The sequence below is a fragment of the Taurulus bubalis genome (assembly GCF_910589615.1).
Source record: "Taurulus bubalis genome assembly, chromosome: 8".
Lineage (NCBI taxonomy): Eukaryota > Metazoa > Chordata > Actinopteri > Perciformes > Cottidae > Taurulus > Taurulus bubalis.
The window spans coordinates 16,585,503-16,599,504 of NC_136596.1; the positions used below are offsets into that span (position 1 = coordinate 16,585,503).

A 14,002-nucleotide genomic window follows, 5' to 3' on the forward strand; every position below is an offset into this window, starting at 1 on the left:
ACGGATAATTTGGAAAACTTCATATCAACACAGATTAATCAGTTGACATCTACCTCTAAGTTAGTTTTTTTATGGTTTTAGTAACAAAAAAAATGTGTTAACTTCATAGCAACAACATTATTGAAGTTATGTTGTTGTTTTTATCTTCTCAGGTAACTAAGCATTTCTTCCACAGTGAAAGAGCATGGTTATCTCTCAGAAATAACTTGATTCAGTGAAGCTGTTGATAGGTACTAATTACAGTGAACATATGAGACAAAATGATTTAGATAATTAACATGCAATGCAATGCAAATGAGGATGTATTTAATTAAAATGCACGTCCATTAGTGTAATGACTGAAGCCGATATTAATCACACTGGTTTGGAACATTTATAAACCCTCTGCAACAAGCTGCAACAAGAGGTCAAGCCAATTTGTCAACCTGTGCAAATGAAAACAAGCCTTATGCTGAATAAGAGTGTTTCTGTTTTGGTAAGGTGAAAAGCGATGGCGATTTAAAAATGAAACTTATTGTTTATGAAGATCAATGAAGATCATTTATCCAGCTCACAAAAAAGATACACGAGTTAACAACAACACAATTGGAGCTGAGGTAAAGTTTACAATAGCTGTGAAGTTTGAACAAGTTAAATACATTCTCCAGACTTGTGTTTCATTGAATTACCAAATATTTCTTTCTGAAGTGATAAGGCATTGGAAACTTTTTTCCTCTAAATTGAGGAACTCCTTTCATCAGTCAAATGAGTCGGCCAGGCTGGCCGCAGAGGCAACGCCTGTGGTGTTTTTATTTGGCAGCGTAGCGCATGGCGGGCGCAGGTTGGCCATCTGAGAGCGACAGATATGGAAAGGCCTCTGTGTGGTCCTAGGTGATAAGACTGTCCTCGTACATACATTTGTTAGGACGCGTAATCACCAGAGCGAGAAGACTTTGATCTCTATATTCACAACATCATTATCATCTGTGTACTGCACACTTCTGTGTTAGCCATTGTTGGCTGTGGAGCCCTGAATGCAGAATGAGCTTATGAGGCTGTAAAATCTGTCAAACAGACCTTCTGCCACTTTGGTTTTACATGTTTATTAGATGGGCGGTTTCATACATTTAATAACGAAATCCTAGACCATCATACTTCTTTCAGCATGGGCATATGTGAACAACACGTCTGTATTTAAATGCTCACTATCTTTCTACATATGGCAGAAAAAGATGAAATCCAAAAGAAAATGTAAATGCCCCCGTACCCTTCAGTAATTATTTCCTCTTTTCCAATTCAAATTTCACCTTCGTCTTATCCATTTTGCTGAAAGACTCATGCTGTGATATGCAATGAGAGCTAATTTCACATATTTTTAATAGCCAATCATCCGGCCAATTTATTGCTTTGTGGATTCCCAGCATGGTATGCCTGTCTTGACATGCTACTTTTAATTTGATGGGCTCTGATTTGATATGACCTCTTTGGTGTTAATAGGCTGTGTCACTCAGGAACCAAACTTATTTTACTGTGGTTTACTTTGCTGGGATTTAGAGAGACTTTGATGTTCGGCATCAAATAGTTGCTGCTTTTAGTAACTATCATGAGTCCTCCTGATGTATGTGTAGATTTCTATTTCCTGTCTCCTCTCCCTATGACAAGCCATTGTCCACTGGAGAAATATTTTTTGATTCAGATGTGAATTGAAAGAGAAACTGCCTGAATATTAATATCAAAAGACTATTGTGTTTGCTGTTAATAATGTTTATTTTTACATTTGTTAAAAGAAACTTCCATCATCTGCATGGTACTAATGCCAAGATTGAGGGATCCACCATGTAAACAAATATAACCCTGTAAGGTACTTAAGGAGTGTGCATAATTATTAGTGTTCACCAAATGCTCATGAGAGGTTCTTATTTTATTTGATGGTACAAGCTATACTTCTCATTTTATTCTGAATTTATGAAAACGTTTGGTTTGAATTCAGCCCAGAGTATTATATGTGTATTCACACATTCAAATGAGAGTTACTTAAGTTATTTAAGTGGCTCAGGTTCAATCAGTCAAAATTATTTAAAAAAATTCAACTGTAGTTGTTCAAATTACATTATTTTAAGTAAGACACCACATATCAGGACATTTGGGTGACATTTGGGTGTCTGAATTAAACTAACAAACAGAGCAATATTTTTTTTCTTATCTATCTGAATGTGTGAACTCTTACACTATTACACTTATAAATATGTATCAATCAATTCAGACACTGTTTCAGGGTAAAATATTTAAATGCAATACATTTAGTGGCATTTTCAATTCAACATTTTTTGTTGCTAATAAGATCATCATAGCTATTTGCTTCAAGACAGGGATTCCTGCTTTGTTTTTTTTTATGTATCTTGTAACATCATAGAATATGTACTTAGTTTTATGAAATAAAGGATTCATCTTCCACAAAAAGAGCAGCAATAATACTTCACACAGCAAATGCCAAGTGGCAATCGTTAAGGCTGCCATTTACAAACTGAATTGCTGACGAGACCAGACGCGTCAGAATAGGTGGCTTACCCGTTTCTTAAACATTGTATTTGTTTATATAATAAAGAAAACAGTTTTTTAGAGAAACATGCCAAAATAATGAGGATATGTTTTTTGTTTTTCAACGTTGTCCACATCTGTAAAATGTTCACGAAAACCACAATTTAGTTACAGTTAATTACCTCAAGATGTTTTGAATGAAGTTTAAACATCCTGCATTCATTTTAATACAGGGTGATACACACTGTGTGAAAACTGACTAAAAACACAAGGAATTATTAAACACAACATCTTATGATGGTTTTCAAATGTCTTGTCAATGTCAAAGGATATCCTTAAATATATATTACCGTGAACAAAACTGGATTAGACAGGATTAACTCTTTGGCAGCAGTGTACTGCTCTGTTCCTTCTTTGATATCTCCCTGCTTTCTTGTGCTGAATGAGAAACAGGATCACATCATAGTCTACAGTAGAGCTGTTTCATCGTGAGTAGGAGTCACTCCTTCAAAGACATTTCTGCACACCAGCAGATTCTGCACTGTTGCAGGGGAGTCGAATAAAGGAAAGGACAATGAAAAGGCACTTAGAACTATAATGCCATTAAATTGAATATAAAAGTAATGTATACGCTCATTATCATAATATGTTTTCCGGTATCATTGCGCAAGATTTAGATTGTTGTATGTCATTGATAATTAATTATTATCACTCAGTAGATGGTTCATATGCAAATGAAATGCAGTAAAGGAAATCATTTTAAAGGATATGTTTTTCCTCCTGTAGTTAGTACTATAAAGAAGAAAAAACTGAGCACAAAAGAAAATGGCTGGATGTCTTGGTGCAGTGCTACCATACAGCATGAGTCACTGTACATTGAGGGTCATTACATGTGTATTATCCTCCCTGCGCGGGCTCAGCCATAATTTTAACAATAGATTGTTGAATTAAGTAACACAACATTTCACTATAGCAGACGGTCTCCCCAGCATATTGTATTTATAACCTCTTTGTATATTACTTACCAGACCTGCTTCAGTGAAGTAAAGGAGCACTCACACACTACTGCTGATAGCTCGACAGCCTGTTCAGGAATGTATGAAAATGATTTGGGGGCAGAATTTTATGTTTCAATTAAAAAAAAAAAAAAGTTAGGCCCTCCTCAGCTTTATTAAAAGAGCACTCACCCAATATAGCAAGATCTATCCAGCAGAACCAAACATATCGTCTTTATTACTCCACACTTTTAAAAACCTGGTGCCTACAATACCCACAATGCAACTCGAATGCTGACAATTCAGTTCAGTTCAGAGATTCAGGTGTGCTATGTTGGTAGAGGCTAATGTGTCCTCAAGCAAAGATGAGGGCTGCAGAGGCCCGTTAACCTCACTTGTCTCTAACCCCACAAACCCAGATACCTTTTTTAATTTCGTTGTGTTCAGTACCAACCAACACTCATTCAAGTGACATCACTTGAGACAATTTATCAAATTTTGCGCCTGGCTATGCCAACAAAGCAAGGAGACGATAAGGACACACACAGCGGGAGAGCGACTTCCTTCTCTGCTCAGGCAGCCATTGCTCGACTACACTTTTACTGAGCAATAGTTCTTTGCTTTAAATCCTCCCCATGACGAAGAGAAAAACTGCAACACTTATCCCCCAAATATTTCAAAATTAGTTTTACCATTGATAACTAAAAAAGGCATAACAAAATACATATTGCAGATAGTGTCGATATCAAATACAATATTTGTCACATAGGCCCGATTACACATATCAGAAAATTACCACATGGTCAAAATTACAAGATCGTAACTATTTCAGTCAGTATGAATAACGAGTTATTAATACATACATATTTTTTACGACCACTGAATGATGAACGGGGCAGAGATGGCGGCATTTTTGGGGCTGCATGGTGGACCACTGCAATACATTTTTTTCACCTCCCTCCAAATTATATAAATATTTACATCAAATGATGTTGTGTAAAATGTCATTTTAACCGTTGCCAGCCATGGTCAACATGTTTTAATTAATTTCACTGATTGGAACAAGTTCACAATGTATGATGCTGAATTATGTTTATGTGACACCCCACTGTTGTGCTTTCAGTGAAAAAGTTATTGTTTTTACTGATTACTGTAAAGATCCACTTGCACTGCATTCTCTCACAAGGTACGTTGAAAGTAAACATTAATCTGGAATGCAAACAAGACGAAAGGCCCACTCACACTCTGCAGTAAAAGTCAGACTTTCCCCCTTCAGCTCCTGGAAAGTGCATTTGAGAGTGACCTGGATCTAACAAATATTTGTTTGATCATTATTTGACTTCATGCCATTAATAGGCTCTGCAATGGGAAAGATTGGGATACAATTGGATTCAATGACTGTGAATCAATGAATTCTGTGTTGTCATCAGTGTGGATATAATAATGTTATTGTTGTGGTTGTACTCTCAGCTACGTTTTGTATGTGGTAAAAGCAGAAGCTGGGCTGGTCTGCTTGTATGTATTCTTTGTGTGAGTCTGTGTGTGTGAAGCAGACGTACGGCAGATGCAGGTGAGTTGTGTGATCATGACTGATTGTATGTTTCAGCTGACGTGTTTGCCAACCAGATACACACTGCTGCTCTTCTGCATGCAGTTTGTTTAATTGTTTGCCTCCCTTGGAGAACACTCTAACAAACATAGTGTTTGCAAACAAATAAAAAAACTGTCAGCCTTTTGCAATCACATTTGTGTATGCATGTGTGTCTGTGTACGTATGGGAGTTTTTGTCCGTGTACAGAAGTGTTTGTGTTTGTTTGCTGAGTGCCGTGCCATGTTCGCACTGTGAATACTAAAAGTAGTGTATGAGCCACTGCAATGGAATCAATTTGCCTCGTCTTTACAAGGCAGTGCATCAGTGAACAAATGATCTACCATTACGCTTCATTATGTTTACTGATGGACAACAGTGGCTAATGTATGCAAGAGGCAGGGTCCTAAAATATCAGGGGTTGGGGTGGGATAGAAGAGAAGAAAAAATTGTGTTTAAAAACAGCTTACCTAGGGTACAAGTCACAGTTCTGTACTGCCTTATACACTTTAAAACACTGTACGAGTCGAATATGTTTTCCCCTCGAACCACAGATTTAACAATTTTGCTTGATAATTGACTAAAATGATTGACTGAAACAGGCCATTGAAATTGTTGCAGATTAATTTGCTGTCAAGAATTCGACAATTGTTTTAATTGGTTAATGATTCATTTATTAATCAACTAATTATTTCAGCTTATCAATTATGGTGGCTTACATGGGCCAATAGTAGTTCACATGACACTGCAATTCTGTCTACTGTATATGTCAGAAACATGTGCCCCCTTGATTTTTAATTATGCTAACAATGTGGTAATTTACACATTAAACAGAATGATGTATTCTTCTAAATCGACAACACTCTGACCTTAAGGCTGACAGAATGCATGTGAAGTCTGCTGTACGCATTTGTGGAAGAAGTATTCAAATCCTTTTCTTAAATAAAAGTCACCACTGTAAAAATACTCCACGACCCTAACTTATGTATGTAAGTACTATCAGCAAATGTCTTATATATGATCAATATTACTGCTGCATTAATGTGTTATTACTGTTGGAAAATATGATCTACAGCAACGCACGGTATTTCAAAAGATGGCCTTGTGCTTCGCAGCTGTCGCTGCCCTGTAAAAAACACTTACTGCTGGAAAAGTCAACATTTTATGGGAAAACTCTGCCTTGTTTTCATCTTTGTGACAATGCATTTTCCGGCTGATCCAAGAGGATTTTATAGGTGTTTATTTAGCTTAAAAAGTAAGAGGATAAGTAAGAGGATTTCTTATTCCCAATAAGAAAACACAAGAAAAAATATTAAAAGTTGTGGATTTATCATGATGATACATGATATGACGCAGGAAGGTCATGGAATATTGTAATCTGAAAAAGTAGAAGGATACAGTTGCACAAAATGGTAAAAATTCAAGTAAAGTACAAGTACATTGCATTTGTACTTGAAGCACGGTCCATGAATAAATGTACTTACTGACTGTAGTTACATTTTATCAGTGGCTGTAAACATGTTGTTTCAGTTAGCAGCTGACCACTCATGGCTTGAGACAAAAACATCCCAATAAAACTAATAATTCATAGAAATAAATGAATAACTGCTCATGTTGAGGAATGGATAGCAACATAAATGATAGCCGCGGCTTAAGTATCAGACATAAGACCACAACGCACAGATGAACTCAGGGGTCACACACACCAATTCATTATGGTGCAATCTCATTTGAAAGCCATCATCGCTGGCTATAAACAGCCTCTGAATCACAACCACTAGGGTGCTTCTGCAAGGGGAAAATATGCGATGAAAGACAAAGAAAACGCCTTGTCATTTATTGGCAGGCATTAAAGCCATAAGCCATTTTGCAAAAAAAAAAATCTCCACTTGAAAGTGGGGGAAAGAAGCACTCCAGGGACGAGATATAGATGGTTAAGACTAAACGTATCTGAGAAAGCAGCTTCAAACGTGCAATAACTAAATCTTGTCAGATGTCTCCCAGTCATAATGAATAATTTCTCTAGTTTGTTTATATTTAGTTGGTGAGAGGTTGGTGCAGCAGATTGCTTGTGGATTTCCAAATCCTTTTTTTCTTTTAAAGTGGCCAATGGATGCAACATTATACATTCCTTAAAAAACAAACAAAAATAACAACAAAAACGGCGCACAGCACTGGGATGTTTAGGAACTGTTTTCTTTTCACGCAGTGAGGAGCCCCCTCACGTTTTCATCAAGGCAGCACAACGGGAGCCACGAGGTGTCAAACATCAACGTCTCTTATGCTGAGCTTGCCTATATAAATTTGTCAAATCAAGTTCGCGACATTTTCATAAGCTGCTAGAGTGTGTGGCCTTGCCAACGAGCTACTGATGTCCTGTTAACAAACACTGCTGCCAAAATCTGGGTGCACGGAGAGGTGGAAACTGTAATAGAGCAGGTCCAAGTGGTGCAGAGCTCCCACATCTAGCCCCATCGTTCCCACACAGCTCCACTGGGAAAGGACACCCAGGAATAGCTTTCCTTTCATATATAATTAGACAGCTATACTGTTGGCTTTCTCGTTACATAGCCAAATTTTTTTTCTTCGCAACTCGATGCATATGTATGCCGTTATATTTGTTTCTCTAATATAAAACATTTTTAGCACAGAAAATGGATTTGCTTCTTTGTCTCGTATTGTTGAACATCACATGATTCAGTAGTTTTGACAATACAGTCAACAGTGCACAATACAACTTGCAACTCTGCAACAATTAAATATGTGGCAATATCAAGATAGTGGAAGTTATCAACGGGGAACACTAGATCATATTTGAACACCTCAAAGCTCTTTGCATGCTTCCCTTGGAAACCAGCGTGCCACCTCCTCTGTCACATGATGCATATAACAGCTAATGTGTGCATATTACAAGTAGTGTGTGCATATTCGAGTGGGCTCCGTGTTGAGGTTGCCATTTATATCTGATACTGTATTGGGCGCTCTGGACAAATTTACCACCATCGCACAGTAATGCCCCTGCAGAGAAGAAAGTTCCGCACATGACAGCACTTTGTGAACAAACAAAACATGTGGGGATGTGGTTACATTTCTCATAATGTAAAGTTTCGCAAACTAATAAACACATCAAACATCAAGTCAAATGTTTAAAAGCTGAAACCGTCACCCATGAATATCTTTTCGTGCAGTTATTATTATGTAATGAATAATGTATTTTGAGCAGACAAAAGAAATGTTCAATCAATATATTTTTCAAGATTTTTGCTCTCCACATAAAAACCTCTCTCATTCAGTTTCACCACCTTGTCCTGCCGTCTTGGCCTCTATTCTTTTTGTGATGAGTATGTCTGTACAAAACATAATTAACGCACTTGCAAAAAAACCATCTCTTTATTCAAAATGTCCCATTTCCTATTCACAATTTAGAGACAGATATAGCTCCATTGACTTTATTGGATTTCAGCAGCAGTTTCAGTGTTGTTCAAGCTCTCCTCCTCTACCAATCAGCCATCATTTACATAAAGATGACTTTATCTTTCTGTTTGATCCACTGATTACATTTGTAACCGACTGTTACAGGTAAGATCAGCGTGCTAATTGTATGTCGTACGAAGGCTAATAGAGGCCAAGCTCACACCACTGATGAATATATTGACAAGAACAGAGCTTTAAAGATCACAATACGTTCCCGCTCTCAACATTATAAATGCAGCAGTAATTATGGAGAATGACTGAATTTAATTACAATAATTCACTGTTATTCGGCACTAACTAGTGGGTCAGCTTATTCAGTCCCCAGTCTTTCGCTTGCACTTTTGTTTGGCCCTTTTATTCCTTTCTCAGCATAAACATGATCAAAGCGTTTCTCTTGTAATTAATTAGAGTCTCTAAGCTAGACCCTGTTAGCGGGTAGTTTCATGTTTAATTTAGGGTCAGTATTTTATGGATTCTTCCCGGCTCGTATTAATAGTTGTCCATCCCAAAGTCCTGATTTAAATGTGTCTTTTGTAAAGCATGGCCATTCACCATTAGAGATGAGAATCTTTGAACAAATCAACAAATTATAGTATTAATTTATAGCTTTTTTTACACTCATCAATGGTCATATATATATATATATATATATATATATATATATATATATATATATATATATATATTATATGACACAATCTACGACGAAGCAGATGTAGAGAAGAGAGGTTTATTGGATTTTATAAAATGTGGTAAAGGAACCATCAATCTATCATCCTCATATTGACACAGTTTGTCACACAGACTACACTTACCTCGACTCCTTGGCTCAGTTGAATTGTGTTGTCCATTCGGTCTTGAATGATGCTCAGCTTATTAGCAGTTGGGAAGTACAAACATATGATTTAATGTCGTTTATTGGAGGGAACACAATAAGACAAAATTTAATAAGTTCCTTATTCATTTTCATGGACTTTAATGCTCCTTTAAAACTCAATAATTGTCAGTGTAACTGGTTGTATTATATTATCCCTGACGCTTGAAGCAACTTGTTCACTGACAGTGGCTAATTATCGCAGTTAGTTGCATTATTGCTGTTAGGAAGTAAATACAAAAAGTAGTCAGCGGTTAGAAAACATGGTGATTCTCGAGGGCTCTCTCACGACTGCATTCTTCTGACATCCAGATAAGAATAGAAATAAGAGGATTATCTTTGCATCACATACAACTGCAATCAAATGTATCAGATGCTTAGTAGATTCAATTTGGAAGGCATAGGACATTTTTCAATGAAAATGTTTTTTTTTCTTCCCACAGTACACTCGATGACAGTCTGGTTTGCCATCTTTGGAAATATTATTATTTGCTTCCCTGCCAAGAGTTGGAAGAGATGATTGATACCACTCTCACCACTTTCACATGAGCATCATATTAATTGTCTCATCTAACTCTCATCTAGAACGCAAACAAGCATATTTTTCCAAAATGTCAAATTCTTCATTTATAGCTAATTCCATTTTGAGACCTTTTTCTCGAATACAGACAACAACCAACATAACAAAGGATTTCATTGTTGAAGAACGGTTGCTTGTAAATTGTGCCTGTTATCGTTTTATTAATCAAAACAAAACACGTTGAACATCGCAGATGGCCTCTGGTTCAGTCTCACTAGTTCAAGAGTTTGAAGTCAGAGAACCAGCTGTTGCCTCTATTGAGATCAATGTGAGCATTTTAAAGTCATCTTCATCTGTAAACAGTTAAAGAAAAACTAGTATTACACGTATATGTATTGTAATCTATGCTTTAGCCTTGAAACTAGAATTGAGCAATTTGTGCATTTTAAATTTGACATAACTGCCAGTTAGATTAAATGGGTTTCTTGCAACTTTTTCATCCACAGGGACCAATGTGACAATCCGAACTACACAATTAGTACAAATACTCAAATAGTTAGAGCTACACTCTCTGCACCAACAACTAATTTGAAAATTCACAATCCTCAGGTATTTGACCTAGTGGTTGCCCTGCCAGTCATTTATTTTACACATTATTTGACGACCCCTGTCCAAAATCTGTTGGAGGCCACTTTGAATGTAGAAGTTATTTGGTTCATCCCCACCTTGTGTGTCAACTACAGTGCGAGTCTGGCTGGCTGGGTCTAGGGATCAGGGCAGTAAAATGAGTAGCTAGCAACAGCTCTGCTCACCACAGACAGACAGACAGACCAGTGATGACAATCCCCCAGTGCAGCTCACCCCTACAGAACCGCATCAAATCAATGGTTTCAGGCAGAGCACCATTATAGCTCTATATTGAAGCCAGATTCTTCCCTTTTCCCATCCTGCCGTGCCGTGCCTGCCTTCATGCTGTGAAGGGAAAGTACCAAGCATATCACAAATGCATGATACTAAAATCAATGACTATATGTACAGATGTACTGTATGACAGCACGCGGTGGCCTTGAAATGCTGCACTCACAGTCACCCACAATGATTAAAACCATTAATGACAAACTCGTTTTTGTATTTAATATAGATTGTAGAAGTAAAAGTAGTAATACCACTCCAATACATGTAAAAGTCCTGAATTGAAAATGTCACTTTAGTAAAAGCATGTAATACTAGAGACCTGCGACGGGATCACACAGCCACGTCATCTTATCGGGTCGGAGTGTAAAGTTAGGGAACGAATGACCCCTTCGCAACTTTCTACTCTCCTTCTTCCAGCGCCCTTGCTGTGAGTATTATGTAAATGTATCAGTAGATTATTATTATTAGATTTATTTTACACGTCGCTGAGTAGTACAATCTATAATGCATTATATCTAAAAAAAAAAATCTCATTATAAGTGTTGTATGTAAAACCTTTGTAGAGTTTGTCAAGTGTGTGGTAACTACAGCTGTCAAATAAATAAGGTTGTATAAAGTTCAGCCCTTCTGAATAGTAGTGAAATAAAAGTAAAAAGTTGCATGAGAGAGCGGTGAACGTCACATTCGTTCCCTTCATTACATGCCCTCCATTACATTCATTACGTGCTCAAAGATCACATTATTTTAACTTTATCCCTGCTTTACTTTTGTAAAACACGTACAGCTGAGAAATAATCTACAGGGAAAGCGTCTCTGTGTTGTAAGACCGGTAACCGATTCTAAATCAGTAAAAACAAGTAGTATTGATAAGGAGTTAACGGTTCTGCTATCGGTGCCAGAAGCTACAAAGGTAGGTAGATGTGGATAGCTCTCATTGTCACAAATGCAATAAAACATCAAAGTAATACAAAACATCAATTTAAAACATTTGACGAACAAGCAGAACATGAATCTGCAGACATGCACAGTTCTGGACTGTTTGGCAAGCAGCCGTCCATCCTCGTCCGCTGCAGTTTTGCTAATAAGAATAGGTATATGAATGGAAGCTAATCACTTAGCTAATTGGTTAGCTGCCAATGTATTTGAAAGATTTTGGAACTTCTTATATTGATGATCAAGAAAGACATTTGTTTACAAAGAAAAATAAAGCAATGTTGATTCTTTTATTAATGAATTGTGTTTTTTCGTCTTGTGTACTTCTGTCAAATAACCTTTTAATGAAAAGCAGAATTTATTTTTGTCTTTCAAATATACATCGGTACACAGTAATTAGCATACCTATACATCTATATTATGGAAAAGCTCCATGCTAACTGTTTAAACATGACAGGGATGCTGCTCATAAAGCCACGACACTTGCATGATAAAGAAAATCTATAACCCCTTTTTTTGCACTTTTTCTAAACGCTTTTTCTGAGTTTCTGAGCTCTCCTGAGTTTACTCGCTCGACATTATTCGCGTCATTCGCCTTTTCGCTTTTTCGCGGCGGAAAGGGTGCGCGGCTTTTCCGTGGCTTAACTCCGTGAAAACAGTTCCCTTTTCCGCCATCCAACATTGAAATAACCACTAGTTCTGCTTTATACTTGTTGTGAAAGTCCCTACAAACATCGAAACATCAAACACCATCGTGTCTGGGTTCATAATATTATCCGTAGGCACACACAGCTCCGACCTGCGTCTGAATGACTGCCGCATCCAGCGCTACTTCAGGCGGACCAGCAGCAGTTTGATTCAGCAACGGCAGGACGGCAGTGATGACGGGCAGAGCTTCTCAACGCTGATTGGCTTTCGCAACTCAGCGTCAGGTGAATTTTTCACCTGAGTTGAAATATTTCGCAATTTTTATTTGCATGTAATCTACTCGCACGAATAATTTGCAACGCTTTTGGTGTGAACGCAGCATTACAGAATTTTAAGTTAATTGCACATGTCATTAAAACACATTTTAGGTTTCATCCATGTTTTTGTATGCAACATCATACCCTGACACAGCAGTAGTTAGGTTGACTACACTTCAACATGACCCCAATTTATTAGCTTCCCAGTATATGTATGGAGTGAAGCGCTAGTCTGAAAGGGCATATGGATAGCATCATGCCGGGCATTTGTCTCTGTGGCAACATACTGTGTCCTTGTTGGATTCTAAATGGAAAAGCACTCAAACGGGTTGTATGCATGCCTATGTTTGCATTATTTTCTACTTCGTCAAGTATCCCATGTTGATAAACCATTTCTACATTCAGTCAGTCCCGAAAAGGAAATGGAGCAGAACTCTGCATTATCAAAATGCAAGCCCCCTTATTTACATTTCATCCTCGTCTTCCCATAATACTCTTTAAAGGTAGAAGAGGAGTAACAGTTTCTTCAATCTTTGGAAGAAACTGTTATTAACCAAGAATACCCTGTTCTCGTAAGAGGAATATGGAGATGGAATGTGAAATTACTTAAAGATTAGATTGTGTGCCAGGAAGTTGTGGTGGGATAATGTAATATTTGGCTTGCACGTACAGTACAGGGCTTGAGATTCTTGTTTCAAGGACCGATTTGATGGAGATGCATCTCACCTTGATTGACTCTTGATAATGCTAAAATGCACTCTGACTACAAATGAAACAGCAGTGGTCTTCTTGTATTTCAGTGCACTGGTGGTAGTTATGTCCAGCTCTTCTCACTCTCAACCCAACACCTCAGGATTTGACTGCTCAGATGCTGAACTCTGGCATTTTACATGCACCTCCAAATTTGGTTATGTTATTCAACTGTCTGGCATTTCCAAAGGTCACAACCTTTACTTGTTCATTTGGTGTCTTTGTTGTCAATGTGTCTGTGTTCAACATGAGTTTTTACTGGGCGAATGTCAGAGGTTTGGGCCTTGTTAGGGCTGCAGAGGGGGCTGATCGGCACCAACAATCAATTCTCAGCAGGCCGTCAGTGATCTTTTCTGCCTGTCACTCCCTCTTTGTTCTTCGAGGCCATAATCAGAGAACCTAAGGTTTATCCAACAGGCTGCAGAATTGTCGTTGCACAACAAAGACTCTTTGAAAAGCTCATTGGCACCA

The 14,002-nt window shown here is 37.6% G+C and overlaps 1 protein-coding gene across 1 annotated transcript in view; it reads left to right on the top strand.

Moving 5' to 3' along the window:
• The window catches only part of LOC306740530 (transmembrane protein 132C), a gene marked incomplete at both ends in the record, with an annotated part of 127,356 nt that overhangs the window by 24,978 nt on the left and 88,376 nt on the right, over nucleotides 1-14,002 (top strand). The gene's annotated exons all lie outside the window — the stretch shown is intronic.